Source organism: Rhipicephalus sanguineus, chromosome 6, assembly GCF_013339695.2.
Source record: "Rhipicephalus sanguineus isolate Rsan-2018 chromosome 6, BIME_Rsan_1.4, whole genome shotgun sequence".
Classification (NCBI taxonomy): Eukaryota; Metazoa; Arthropoda; class Arachnida; order Ixodida; family Ixodidae; genus Rhipicephalus; species Rhipicephalus sanguineus.
In genome coordinates, this window is record NC_051181.1 from 46,433,233 (window position 1) to 46,447,692 (window position 14,460).

Sequence of the window (14,460 nt, forward strand, 5' to 3'; positions counted from 1 at the left end):
GCGCTTTTGTGCAGCGAGACAGACGAGATGCAAGACGAACACAATTCGGATCTATAGCGCTGCATCAAGGCTTTCTGTTCCTTGTTACAATGTTGGTGGCAACGCGACCACGTAAAAAACTGGCAGCTTCCTCCACAGTACCGAGTAAGTCAACTATGGTACTTTGATTTCTATTTACCTATTGGTGCACCTATACTTCACTCATGCCGGTATACAGGGAAGAGACAAGAAAGCATGTACTGCACACATGAATGAGCATAAAATAAGTAACTGCATCTTGCAAGTAATGAAAGTGAGAGCACAGTAAATGTAACACAAGCACAAATATGCTTTTCAATAAACAGAGAACAAAATAGAACATATGAATCAAACATAGAATTCAGAACCCATTCTGTGACACGTTTCCCTCTCGAGGAAAAAAACACCGAACGTATAAAAATAAATCATATCTATCTATCTATCTATCTATCTATCTATCTATCTATCTATCTATCTATCTATCTATCTATCTATCTATCTATCTATCTATCTATCTATCTATCTATCTATCTATCTATCTATCTATCTATCTATCTATCTATCTATCTATCTATCTATCTATCTATCGAGCAAAGATGCGTCGGATGTTCTATGTCACATTGCGAACAGAAGTGTTAAGCGCTGTGTAACTATTAGTAGTGCAAGTTAGAGTCCTGCACAGTGAATGCTTGTCCATGTGGCGTTTGAACTTTGAGTCAGCGCAGTCATTTTCTTGGGCAGCAACCTGGTGCTCTTAAAATTGCGCATTTGATGAAACATTTTTTTAAAGTAAGAAACTAAAAAGAATGTTCGTGTCATACATTCTTGCCATCACGTACTCAGTATAATTTCGCAATGTCACGGCTGACATGTATGGCGCAGTCAGTCAACGTTAAGCGGGTGTCTCTCCTGTGTGTTCTGTCAATGTTGCACAAACCCCCACACCATACGTTGTACCAACAAGGCCACTCTTCAACCCTAGCTTACAGCACAGCTGGTATTCTTTCTTGGACATACGCACTGTCGTTTCAGGTGCAGACCACCTTTATCTTCTTTCTTCGTTTATTTTTAAAACCTCCATTCACAGCTGCGTGCGTTGCAAGTAACGTTGCTAGCACTACAATTTCCAATAATTGTTCACAATGCGCTCTCAAATTCGAAGGTCAAGACAAAATTCCGAGTTAAACAACAATTAAATGGTTTTCGTAATTTTCATAGATGCATGATATACAGTATCATCCTAAATTGGTGCGCAGCCATTTCAAGGGAAACATCTTTCTCTGTAAAAAAAAAAAAAAACTTTTTTTTTCAATGTCGCATAACGTACTACCGTGAGCAATATGAGCTGAAACACCAAATTCATGCTTATTCAACGATTAATTGTAATGTACTGGTATGAATGTGGCGTATTGTATAGCCACTGCATAGATACATTTCCGCTTGATCATTCAGTGTCAGGAACACTTTCACGCTTGCCAACAGCGTTTACTCGCTGTGACCCTTAAAAGGTAATTTAAGTGTTCGATCTCATATTGCTGGCGACTATAGATGATTTTCTCAAGAGCTCACGCTCTCTGATATCTCAAGCGTATTGGTTCGAACGACGTCGTACGCTACAGTAAACGGCCTGATGTGGGAACACCTGCACTGAGGGACAACGCGAACCAAGCGTCTAGACGGAGACCGCAGATCATTAAGTACGCGCGTGCGTGCGACACAAGCTCATCACTGCAAGCAGATGGGAACGGAAGGGAAAGGGGGATGCACAGCGATCTCGACGAATCGCGGCCTTCTACAACGCCGCAGAAATGCACATATCTGCTTTCGCTTTGGGATGTTCGCCCAAGCGGGTTCTATAGTTTCCAGGTACGCATCTGCGTCACATTGGCGATCGCGAAGACGACGTGAAGGAAGGCTTACCTGTCGGCCGGCGCGTCCGTGTCCCCGGGAGACTTCACCACCGGAGCACGGGGAGACTATACGGTTGGGTGCAGATGCAGCCCGCCGGCGATCCAAGATGGCGCCGCATCGATCGGTGCTGCCGCAGCATCCCGTCTCCCACCGCTCCTTTTGCTCTCCTCTCCCAACCCTCCCTGACGCGCCGCCAGGGAAGGAAAGGGTGCAGAGGTCGAAGCCTCGGCATACACTCTGCAGGCGTCGCGTCTTTGCTCGGGAGCCGCGCAAAGAGAGCGCAGTGTCCAGTGCGCTATTGTGAGGTCTGGTTTCACGCCAGTTCGGGTTCATAACAACGTTGCTAAGTCATGCAAAGCGGACGCTCTGAGAAAACGTCCTGATGGAACCGCTGCAATGCCAATTTATCATATATTAAATGGGACGCGTGAGGGATGAGTGAGTGAGTGAGTGAGTGAGTGTGAGGAGTGAGTGAGTGAGTGAGTGATGTGAGTAGGAGTTGAGGGGTGGAGTGAGTGGGTGAGTGAGTGAGTGAGTGAGTGAGTGGGTGAGTGAGTGAGTGAGTGAGTGAGTGAGTGAGGGGTGAGTGAGTGAGTGAGTGAGTGAGTGGGTGAGTGAGTGAGTGAGTGAGTGAGGAGTGAGTGAGTGAGTGAGTGAGTGAGTGAGTGAGGTGAGTGAGTGAGTGAGTGAGTGAGTGGGTGAGTGAGTGAGTGAGTGTGAGTGAGTGGGCGAGTGAGTGGGTGAGTGAGTGAGTGGGTGAGTGAGTGAGTGGGTGAGTGAGTGAGTGGGTGAGAGAGTGAGTGGGTGAGTGAGTGAGTGGGTGAGTGAGTGGGTGAGTGAGTGAGTGGGTGAGTGAGTGAGTGAGTGAGTGGGTGAGTGAGTGAGTGTGTGAATGAGTGGGTGAGTGAGTGAGTGGGTGAGTGAGTGGGTGGGTGGGTGAGTGAGTGAGAGAGAGTGGGTGAGTGAGTGGGTGGGTGGGTGAGTGGGTGTGTGAGTGAGTGAGTGAGTGAGTGGGTGAGTGAGTGAGTGAGTGAGTGAGTGGGTGAGTGAGTGAGTGAGTGAGTGAGTGAGTGGGTGAGTGAGTGAGTGAGTGAGTGAGTGAGTGGGTGAGTGAGTGAGTGAGTGAGTGAGTGGGCGAGTGAGTGGGTGAGTGAGTGAGTGGGTGAGTGAGTGAGTGGGTGAGAGAGTGAGTGGGTGAGTGAGTGAGTGGGTGAGTGAGTGGGAGTGAGTGAGTGGGTGAGTGATGAGTGAGTGAGTGGGTGAGTGAGTGAGTGTGTGAATGAGTGGGGAGTGAGTGAGTGGGTGAGTGAGGGGGGGGGGGTGAGTGAGTGAGAGAGAGTGGGTGAGTGAGTGGGTGGGTGGGTGAGTGGGGAGTGAGTGGGTGAGTGAGTGAGTGAGTGAGTGGGTGAGTGAGTGAGTGGGTGAGTGAGTAGTGAGTGGGTGGGTGAGTGAGTGAGTGGGTGGGTGGGTGAGTGAGTAGTGAGTGGTGAGTGAGTGAGGGTGAGTGAGGAGTGGGTCAGTGAGTGGGTCAGTGAGTGAGTGGGTCAGTGAGTGAGTGGGTGAGTGAGTGAGTGAGTGGGTCAGTGAGTGGGTGAGTGAGTGAGTGGGTGAGCGAGTGACTGAGTGGTGAGTGTGTGAGTGAGTGGATGAGTGAGTGGGGTGAGTGAGTGAGTGAGTGGGTGAGTGAGTGAGTGAGTGAGTGAGTGGGTGGGTGAGTGAGTGAGTGAGCGAGCGGGTGAGTGAGTGAGTGGGTGAGTGAGTGAGTGAGTGGGTGAGTGAGTGAGTGCGTGAGTGAGTGAGTGAGTGAGTGAGTGAGTGAGTGAGTGAGTGAGTGAGTGAGTGAGTGAGTGAGTGAGTGAGTGAGACACAGGCGTCGGGCTAATATAAACGTTGCGACACGCCTAGCTAAAACTTTTCTCGCCATACAAGGGGCAGTCTCGCTTCTTGATATTTTTGTTCGGATTCATAGAAGTTAGAAATATTACATATTCATAGTGGTGGGTGACACAATCTGTTCTAAAACTAAACCATAATGCGCATCACTTGCTCTCTGTTCGCTAATCTCTACCCTCTGAATTATTTACTCAATTTTTATGTGTCTGTTCCAGTCGGATAGGGAACGCCTAGTTAGTATTCCAACACTGATTGCAGGATAGTTCAGATGTTAAACAACGGCAACATATTGGTTATTAATAAGTATCTACCTAAAAAACCGCAAGAAGCATATACAATCGATAAAGTTAATTAAATATTGAAATCCCGACGTCTTCAACTACGCGGTCTCTGTTCCCCTTAAACCGTAGGCAACACAACTTTTGGAGCACCGCATAAGACTTCAGCTTTGAGACAGCGCCTGCATCGTCTCGTCGTATTCAGTATACCGAAGTAATACTGCTACTCGGCATAGATGGAAAATAATGTGTTAAGAGAAATTTATTATATCATAGACGGTTAACATATCAATAACAATTCAACATAACATTTCTGTGCTATAGATATGCGTTTACGAGAATCACAATACAGACTTCAGTGACATTGGCATAAATCAACACATGAAATGACGTGGAGGCAACAAGTACAATTCATGTGTCACACATTTACACACATATACGAATAATTTGTCGAAAAAAATCTGCGTACACATATGCACATTACATGGTCAAACAGAAAGCACAGATAAGGCGTGAATATGTACATTTTGCGTATTTACATGGCGTTTCTGTCGATACAAACCGACACATCAGCCTACCAAAACAAGGCAGGCCGAAGGACAACTTAACACAAAGAATAGCTCATTCGACAGAACAGATAGAAGCTCCGAGTGCAGTCGTTCTAGGAACGGGAACAGAGTGCGACGGCGACGGAATGCTGCAACGGTCACACCAAACACAGAAAGCTTAACATTTGCCCAAGAGCACAGCGACAGAGAGGAACAACACAAGGTTCATGTCTGGATTAGGAGAACGAAGGCTAGGAAGGAAGGACAAGACCAAACAGAAGAACAGACAAAGTTCATAGTTCCCCTGTTTTTTTCCCTAGTTTTTTCACTGGTTCATGTGCGCTTTTGATGATTTATTTTGACAAGGTCGGCAGATCGGTGGGTTCCTAAGTGAATGTTTTCAAAAGAAATAAACCTGTTGATAGATTGCGCCCGTCCTTGCGTTGCTCCTCTTTGTCCCCATGTTCTTGTGCAAATATCGTTAAGATGCATTATACCCTCAGCCCTTTCGTATTAGGTTCGGTTGTTGCGCCCGTCGCCGTGGCCCCCGAAGACTTTTTTGTGCTTTCAGAAAGATCCGAAGGGTTATAGCGTAAAAGCTATTGGGGGCAAGGAGTTACGGAGTCGCCCTCTATCGGACGCGCCTCGATTGTGTGCTAGGTAGGATACCGCCGGCGCGCTCCCCATAGGTTTTGCTGTCGGCGCTCTACAAGAACACCTCGCGGAAGCCCTCCAGGACATTTCTGTAAGTACTTTCGAAACGAAATGTATTCTTTACTGTCAAAATAATAATTTTCGACGAACAGATCGAAATCACAACATAGTTTACAGTCGCGGTCTCTTTGCGGAAAACCGTGCACCCGCTTCACGCGGTCACCCTGAACTGGCTTCTTGAGTGAAAGGTAGACAATCGCTGAGTGCAAATTATGTGAAATATCACGTTAGAGTAGAGTGCCTGTATAACCAAAAGGAGCATAACAGAAAGAAGCCTCAAGCTAGCGATCGCACGGGTTCGCGGCGACTGACGGTGCCTCTGCATGTATGAGCGTCAGCATGCATGTCCGTACTCATGGTTTCTCTTTTGCTACGAGCGCGTTTTGGCACCGTACTGTCAACTTTTCTCCACAAGATATGAGAATGTGTGAGTACACAAACAACTACTGCTGCGCGGACGCAATCAGAGCAGTTGACAATTTCGTTACAACTACGACTTTGGTGCGCCTATGGCAACTTTGTGATGTGCCGTCACGACGATTCAGTGTTTTTTTTTTTTTTCTGTCTAAAATCGTGTACGTTTCAATGTCGTTTCACAAGCTCCCTCGCACTGCATATTGATCGGTCTTCTCAGCGGGCAAATGCCGATGCTTGTGTTTTTTTATTCAGTGCATTCGTTTCGTTTGGTGCCAGTTATGTTTTTCCTTGTTCGTTTTCTCCTTGACGGGACTTTTCTCCTTGATGTGGGTTGAAGTCCCGTCAAGGAGATGATCGACGTCGATAAAGCAGGAGGCAGGTTGGAGGTCATAAAAACTTGAAGGTATATGCAGCGAAATATTTACAGTCATATGTACATCTTGCCGAAGCACACTGATGATAACATAGACATCAACAGCGTCTTACTCTTCTACTTAACTTTTCTTAAGTTAGAGCCTAGAACACCGTTACTACATACGAAGAACCGAGTCTCACTGTTCGACCACCAAGTGGTTACGGCCCAGACAAAAGTTGCATCGTACGGAGTCTTACTGATCGATCAGTTAAGTTATTACAGCCTAGACTGAAGGGAAATGAATTCCGTCCAGTCTTAAGTACCTTGCGGTAAACAAAGAAAAGGGGAGGTGGCCACTGGTGGTCCACCCCAACATTGCCTTATCCAATCCGTTTATTCTCAGAATAAGCCACTCCCTACTGGGCTGTCCCTAATCTCGACGGCAGTGTCTTTACAGTGCAGACAGGCGTTTTGGCACTCTTTCCCATCATGGCTCTCCCTCTCCTTATCCCACGCTTTCAGGGATTCTCACGGTCGAAATACATCGGTATGTAGCCCTGGTGCATTCACGCCATTTTCCCACACTCATCGAGCTGAACCCGCGGGGCCAGTCGTTAAACGGTTCCGGGAAAGAAAAAGGCGTTTGCGTGTCCCTGCCGCCCACGCATTCGGACCTTGCATTGTTGCGAAAGCACATGTTGGTCGTAAAGTGTCCCCTCGAGCGACGGCGGAGCGCAGGAGATGTTTGCCCGCCTCATCTTCCCACGCGTTCGGGCCGCTCTTCTCTAAGCCGGCCTCTGAGAAGAGAACGTCGCTTAACCGCAACCCTTGCTGGCCATCGGGGCAGACAAGCTGCTCAAAGGAAGCCGTTTGCTTTCCATTGATAATTGTACAGCCAAAGACCAGGCAGAGAGAGAGAGCCGAGAAAGAAGCTTTGTACGACGTACAGTGCCGCGCCGTCCCTTCTGCACGATCGACTTATGAGCGGCAAAACCTAACACGTCCCCCCTAAAGAGTACGCTGGGCTGTTTTACGCTCAGTGATACGATAAAGCACTGCCGCGATTAGGTCGCTGGACTTTCTAACCATACAACAGTCTACAGAAACATCAAACACAATTGCAAGACAACAAGATAGGAGAATACAAGAAACGTAAACAAGTACATGCTAAAAAATCAAGCACACCATTGTTGTTTCACGCAGTATGATCACTAATGTCTGTTTCTTGAATTGACAATCACACAGTCCACAATATACAGCAGCAAGTGGGCAGGAACATTCACGTCCCCCCCAATTGGCATGGCACTGTTATTCTGATGGCTTCCATAAACTATTCTGGAGCCTAGATAACGCATCCGCATTACCGTTACATACGCCCTTCCGATGTTGTACTGACACCTGATATCGCTGTAAAGCCAGCACCCATCTTGTCAATTTCCCCTGTGCGGAGTCGAAGTTGTAAGGTACGACAGCGGATTGTGGTCGGAAACGACGTTTACTATGGCACCGAAAAGCCAGTAGTCAAACTTCTTTAAGGCCCATATTATTGCGAACGCTTCCCTCTCAATAGTCGACCAACGCATCTGGGTCGGTGAGAAGCGGTGGCTTGCAAAGGCGATAGGCTTCTCTTCCCCCTCGGCTGACATTTGCGCCAAACATGCTCCCGCCGCCGTAGCTGATGCGTCTACAAGAAGACAGGTAAAAGACAAGAAAAGACAGGCAAAAGTAGAGGAAATGAGTTTGGCCATGGGACTAAGCACATTTCAATGCGAGGAAAACTCACAGGGTACCTTATGCATTCGCCTAAGACGACTCGAAGGTGAAAGCCATGTTCTCTTCTGAGTCGATGTAATGACCCCCTCACCCTCCACTCTTAAAAGCTTCCTGCCCCTAACGTGGCTTTGCACTTCCGCCAGGATCGGAGGCATTGCAAGCCTTCTGCACCTCACCTGGTTTTGCACGGCCTCCCTGATCGGCCAAATTTAGACGAAGCGACGACGTCATGTGTGACGTCGTCACGTGACATCACGTGGTGTGACGTCACAGTGATGGCGTGATATCGTGACGTCATCACATGATTTTTTTTTCATCAATCGTGTTGACGCCGCCGACGCGGGACGCCGACACCGCTGACGGTCAATTTTCGCGTTTGATGAGGCGTTTAATGCTTTCGCCTTAATCATTCGAAGTCAAAAGCTTAGAAATACTGCGTACTGCTTTCAACAAACTTAGGCACGTCTACGCTGATACGGTTCTTTCATTGCGTACAAAAAGCACCTTGGACTATTACGATGACCCAACAATTGCGCCCAGGTGCCCAAGCGACTCATTTAGAAGGATTTAGATCATCATCATAACACAGCGCACACACACGAACCCAAAAGAATAAGGAACACACGGCACAAGCGCTTACTGTCAACTGAAATTTTTATTCACCACACACATATATATATACACATTGAAGAGTCACATGATGAAACATATGACAGTAGGCGCGAGTTAGGCAAGACACACATCCTAAGCGGCCTCTAAAAAGCTAATCTCCTTTTCCAGAAGATTAATTGAGGCCTGGCTAATACAACCCCTTCCCCCCTTCTTGATGTGGAATGCTTCCTTACTCAAGGATTTAGAGCTACACCACCGCTTCTGTCTCGAGAAGTGGCTTAGATATGGATTCTATTTCGCAATCTATGCGTCGTTTAACTTTTCCTGTGACTCTTCGTTATGAGGTGGTGACAAAGAATCGTCAAGAGAGAAAATAGGAATTGGGGCCGCGAGTGGCGAACGACATTTTTAGACGGACAGCTTTGGGTTCCCCATTCGGTTTACAATGTTGTAGAAGTTTTGTTTGTTCACTCCGCTTCATTATTTTAAAAACAGCTCCACCAACAGTGCGAGTCCATGTAGTTTCCCGTCAACAATTCCCGTTTCTTTCTTTTTTATCTTGTCGCACATTGGAGCGCCAGCGTGAAACGCGCACAGAGAGTTCAAGATGCACTATATAGTTTCAGTGGCCAACGTCGTCTTCAAGCGCCGTAAAGGTGACGTCGGTGCTCAGCTCGCACGATACGTAATATTGCGTCAATCTCATGCATGATCTGTGTCAGTCCAAGCTCTGATCAACGAAAACAACCTTCAAATTGATGACAGGCCGTCAAGAGGCACTATGGAAAATGTGTAACGGAGCTTCTCTTCCTAAAATTAAACCAACAATTCCGTTAATGCGACATTCACTTATTAAAAGTTTACGCCAATGAAGATATCACACGCAGACATGTAGAATCGCTGAGTTGTTTATTGTGACACTGAAACTCGCGAACCGCTGCTGCAGTTTCGAACGCATAGGCGGTTTCCTTCAGTTGTCACGCTACGTATGAATTCCGACTCGTCAGACTTCATCCAATGCAGCCGTTGGCCTTTCTTTTTTTTTCTTCTTTTTTCTTCTTTTTTGCCGACAGTGATGCCCAGCAATGTTCGTTGTCAGTCAGACCTGTGCTCCTGGTGTCCCAACTCCTGCACAAGTATCGGCAGAATTTGTGCATCAAGACTATATAACAGACGATTGCGAAATAAGGATTCGCCTCTGATTATGAAAAGTGGACACTAACAAAGCTCCCAGTTAGAACAGGTGGTCGCGCCACAGTGGTCTAGTGGTTATGGCACTCGACTGCTGACCCGTAGGTCGCGGGATCGAATCCCGGAAGCGGCGGTTGCATTTTCGATGGAGGCGAAAATGTTTCAGGCCCGTGTACTTAGATTTAGGTGCACGTTAAAGAACCCCAGATGGTTGAAATTTTCCGGAGCCCTCCACTACGGCGTCTCTCATAATCATATCGTGCTTTTGGGACGTTAAACCCCAGATATCATTATTAACAGAATTTCAGGATGCGCTGCTTCAGTAAAAAACAGACATTTGCCAACACTGGTGACTTCCCTAACGACATAAATGTGATACAGCATTTTTTTTTCTTTTTTATAGGACTCGTGCGTATGCCCCATTGTAGTATCCGAAGCGATTTTCGTAACTTCGCTATGTTTGACATTTTTGGCGAGACCAGTATATATATATTTTTTCTTTCTATGATTACTGTGTGGGAATAGCTATAAGCCCTTCTCTTAATTACGTACATCGTCCATGTCAATTCTATACAAATATTATGGAATATTGCGAATGTACGCGAATGAATTTTTGTCAGCGTGGCGCATCAAAACAAAATTTTCTTTACATTGGCTTAACGTATGACAGAAGCTACACGTGCTTCACTTCAAAAACGAAAACGAATTTTTAAAATAAAAATAAGACGCCAGGTCTATGATGGCATGAAGTCGCCGATGTGCTACTCGAAAGCGAAACTCAGTGGCGGAAAGTGCGTGCTCCGCTTTATGTCCCCAAGCAGCGCCATTTAAAAAAAAATAAACGAATAACTAAAGCTGTGTTCCAAGGGAGATGACATATTTGTCAGACTTGCCAAGGGTATTATTTTGAAGCATTGCTAAACAGGCACAAATTGCGTGTAATCAAACCAGCTGAGACTGCTAAAGTGTCTAAGCCTACTTCGTGCGAAGTGTTTGCTAGAAGCAAATAAAGTGCAGGCCGAACTTCACTTTCTAAGTTTGAAGACCCTCTGCTGGAGCTTAGTGGTTGCGGCGTAGCGCTGCTGAACTCGAGGTAGCGGGTGCGCTTGCCCGACACGACGGCTGCAATTCTCGATGGAGCTAGGGTGCGAGAAAATATCGCGCATTTGGATTTAAGTGCACGTTAAATAACCCCCTAGTCCTTTCAGCCCCAAGAAAATCCTAACTTGGTCCCTGCAGCGCCGATACGTCATTGTGACGTCACCAATATCACAGCCTAGCTTGACAAGTCCAATATTTCGCTTCTTTAGAAGACAACGCAGCGCTTGCAAGCCATTAAAAAAAAGGCTAGGCGTGAGAAATCAACGTCAGAATACATGACGCCGCAGCAATCCTGTTGGGGATTTTCATTGGCGGTGTCTCAGCTAAGTCTTTCCTTACCGAGTCTAATCTTACTCATCAACTTTTTTTTAGAACTCGTAATCATCATCAGCCTACTTATGTCCGCTGCAAGACGAAGGCCCCTCTCAATGATCTCCAATTTATCATGTCCTGCGCGAGCTAATTCCATTTTATGCCTGAATGCATGCGAATCTCTGAATTTCGTCACACCGCCTAACCCTCATGCAGTCCTCGGCTACGTCTTTCATCTCTTGGAATCCATCCGTCGTTTCAAATGACCATCGACCTTCTGTCCTATGCATTACGTGGCCCGCCCAGGCCCAACTCTTCTGTTAATGTCAACTATAGGATAGCTGCTACTCCCGTTAGGTCTCTGCTCCACTCTGCTGTTTTCTTGTCTCTTACTGTAAAAAAATACGCCCATTATTTTCAGTTCCATCGCATTCGATTGCACGCATAAAGCATATAATAAATATTGCTCCAGCCTTTTTTACCTTGAAGCGAAGGGGAAAACGCTACGAACGGAATCCACGGAGTTATCTTTAATAACAGGAAGGAGGGCTTAAAGAGCCTGGATATATGGCTGTGATGTAGGCATTCATCTTGTTACGTATATGCGAACAAGCTCACTGTCTGCAGTTCGCTTAATTCCATACGCACATCCGAGAAGACACGCTTGTCTGAGATTTTGCACACAAACCCACAAAACTCACCTTTGACGCGGAAAGTTGAGGTAGCCAGTCTGTGGCAAAAGTCGGCGGGTAAACAGCGCTCGGTGATTGGATCAGCCTGAAAAACAAACTTGATATTTCTTTCGAGAACATTTCAAATGGATAAGCTCAGTATGTCCAGTTGCCACACACCATCATGAAGAGGTACATCGTGACTCTGCTGGCTACTTACCTTGAGATTAATTCTATGTTAGCTCACCCTACGTTGCTGGGCTAGTCGGTTCACTTTCAATGAAAAAACCACAGAAAGAAATGGATGTTTAGCGCAAAGAAATAACGAGGGAGTCGTAAAACTGCTGCTTGGGCGAGTTGGTTCTCGTTTATGACAGAGTGGCGACCAGTGCCTCAAGCCACGTTAAAATACAGCGACAATGATGTCGCGGCTGTACAAACGATGAGGAAAATACTAGCAGTTCTCAAGACCCCGACAGACCACCGAAGAAACGTGCGAGGCAACGTTGACGGTACGGAGCTTGGTAGAGCAGAGGAGTCTGGTGGACCATGTAGACACGGGAAGCGGCATTAGCCAACGGCTTTCTGAACTCAGAAAAACGCCCACCTCGGGCCAAGAAATAACACTTTTTATCCGTTTCTTACAATAAGCGTTTATTCCTCCTACTCATCTCCAGGCCATTGTTAGCATCTAAAAGCCGGAACTTTGGGACCGCGGGTTTCTCACACTACATGTAATAGTCAGAAAGTGTCCACCCGCCATTGTAGCTTAGTAGGTAAGGTGTTGCGCCGCTGAGTTCTTAAACACGCGTTCGATCGCTGGCCACGGCAGCCCCATTCTGATGGACGCGAAATGGAACAGCACAAAAGCACTTGTATTTAGGTGCACGTTGAAGGACTTCAGGTGGTTAACATTATTCCGGAGTACCGCATAACGGCGTGCCTCACATTTATACCCCGCTTTTGGCACGTGAAACTCCGGAGTGTGTCTGAAAAGTCTTTATGCCAGATAATTTTTTTTTCTTACACTGTACTCGCGCGTCTTATACTTACGCGGATCATACTGCACCTTTACTTCGACTGTATAATTTCTTTAAGAAAGAAAGAAACAGCAATACCCGCAACGGTGGTGTAGTGGTTATGATGCTCAACTGCTGACCCGAAGGTCGGGGGATTGAATCCCGGCCGCGGCAGCAGCATTTTCGGTGGAGGCGAAAATGCTTGAGGTCCGTGTACTTAGATCTCGGTGCACGCTAAAGAACCCCAGGTGGTCGAAATTTCCGGAGCCCTCCACTACGGCGTCCCTTACAATCCCACCGTGGTTTTGCGACGTTAAACCCCGACAGTTATTAAGAAAGAAAAAAGTATTGATTTCCAGGAGTATAGCAGGGCGTCATCTGTACAGTTCAACACTGCTGGAAACATAAAATTTAATGCGTTGCTAAGCCAACGCGCAACGTGGACAGAGAATGAAACTTTTCGTCGTACTACTTACCGTAATGCAGTACTGTCCTCCTGGCAGACCGTCATACCGGACAACAGCAGAAGACTGCGGGCGAAAGGAAAGACGGGGTAGAAGGCGCCACTGACTTTATGTAGAAACATATGAGAGAAAAAAAGACGCCTCTATGGTGCGGACAGACAGTGTCCCAAGCCAGTGCCTATCGAGTGACTTAAGGTCTGCCTTTACATAAGGTAAATCGACATTTCTTTCTTTCTTTCTTTCTTTCTTTCTTTCTTTCTTTCTTTCTTTCTTTCTTTCTTTCTTTCCTTCTGCTTTCTTTCTTTCTTTTTCTTTCTTTCTTTCTTTCTTTCTTTCTTCTTTCTTTCTTTCTTTCTTTCTTTCTTTCTTTTTTTTTCTTTCTTTCTCTCTTCTTTTCTTTCTTTCTTCTTTCTTTCTTTCTCTCTTTCTTCTTTCTTTCTTTCTTTACCTCTTTCTCTCTTTCTCTCTTTCTTTCTTTCTTTCTTTCTTCTGAAACATCCCACAGTGAGCTTCAAGCTTAGCATTGAAGATTACGGGCGCATACCTCATTAGGCGGAGTAGAACAGCTTCAAGAATGGTTCGCGTGCGCATTCAAGCGCAATCACTTGGCGTGTAATCACGACGCTGTAACCATTCAGTGGAATGTGGGTACAGATAACTATTACAGCGAAACTGCATATGGCTAGGGCATGCCGTCGTGCGCGGGCACAGACCTGTGGGCCACAGAAATTGGGCAAACCCGAATGCTCACCACGGGTGGCACAAACACCAATTAGGATCGTGCACGAAACGTCAGGTGCATGCGGCCGGACAGACAAGACGGGCGCATATCGCGGCAAAAAGACGCATGCTGCTTAAGCGGAAAACTTTAAGGAGCATATGCTACATTCAAAAGGGATTTTCTGGTCAAACATTTCGGATTTAGTTGCAGTGTATGTGTGCCCCGCCACTGTGGTCTAGTGGTTATGACGCTCGACTGCGGACCCGAAGGTCGCAAGATTGAATCCCGGCCGCGGCGGCTGCAGTTTCGATGGAGGCGAATATGTTTGAGGCCCGTGTACTTAGATTTAGGTGCACGTTAAAGAACCCCAGGTGGTCGAAATTTCCGGAGCCCTCTACTACGGCGTCTCTCATAATCATATCTGGTTTTGGGACGTTAAACCCCAGATATTATAATTATTGT

At 46.6% G+C, this 14,460-nt stretch overlaps 1 long non-coding RNA gene and 1 pseudogene across 1 annotated transcript; both read right to left on the bottom strand.

Moving 5' to 3' along the window:
- The window catches only part of LOC119395749 (glutamate receptor ionotropic, kainate 2-like), a 38,844-nt pseudogene extending 36,788 nt beyond the window's left edge, over positions 1 to 2,056 (bottom strand).
- A 7,475-nt stretch (positions 2,057 to 9,531) lies between these two features.
- LOC125758964 (uncharacterized) lies at positions 9,532 to 13,347 on the bottom strand. Its single transcript, XR_007416503.1, has 3 exons — positions 13,290 to 13,347; positions 11,825 to 11,900; positions 9,532 to 9,647 (listed from the first exon to the last, which is right to left on the bottom strand). It is a non-coding gene; the product is annotated as an uncharacterized LOC125758964 (long non-coding RNA).
- Positions 13,348 to 14,460: the final 1,113 nt, after the last annotated feature.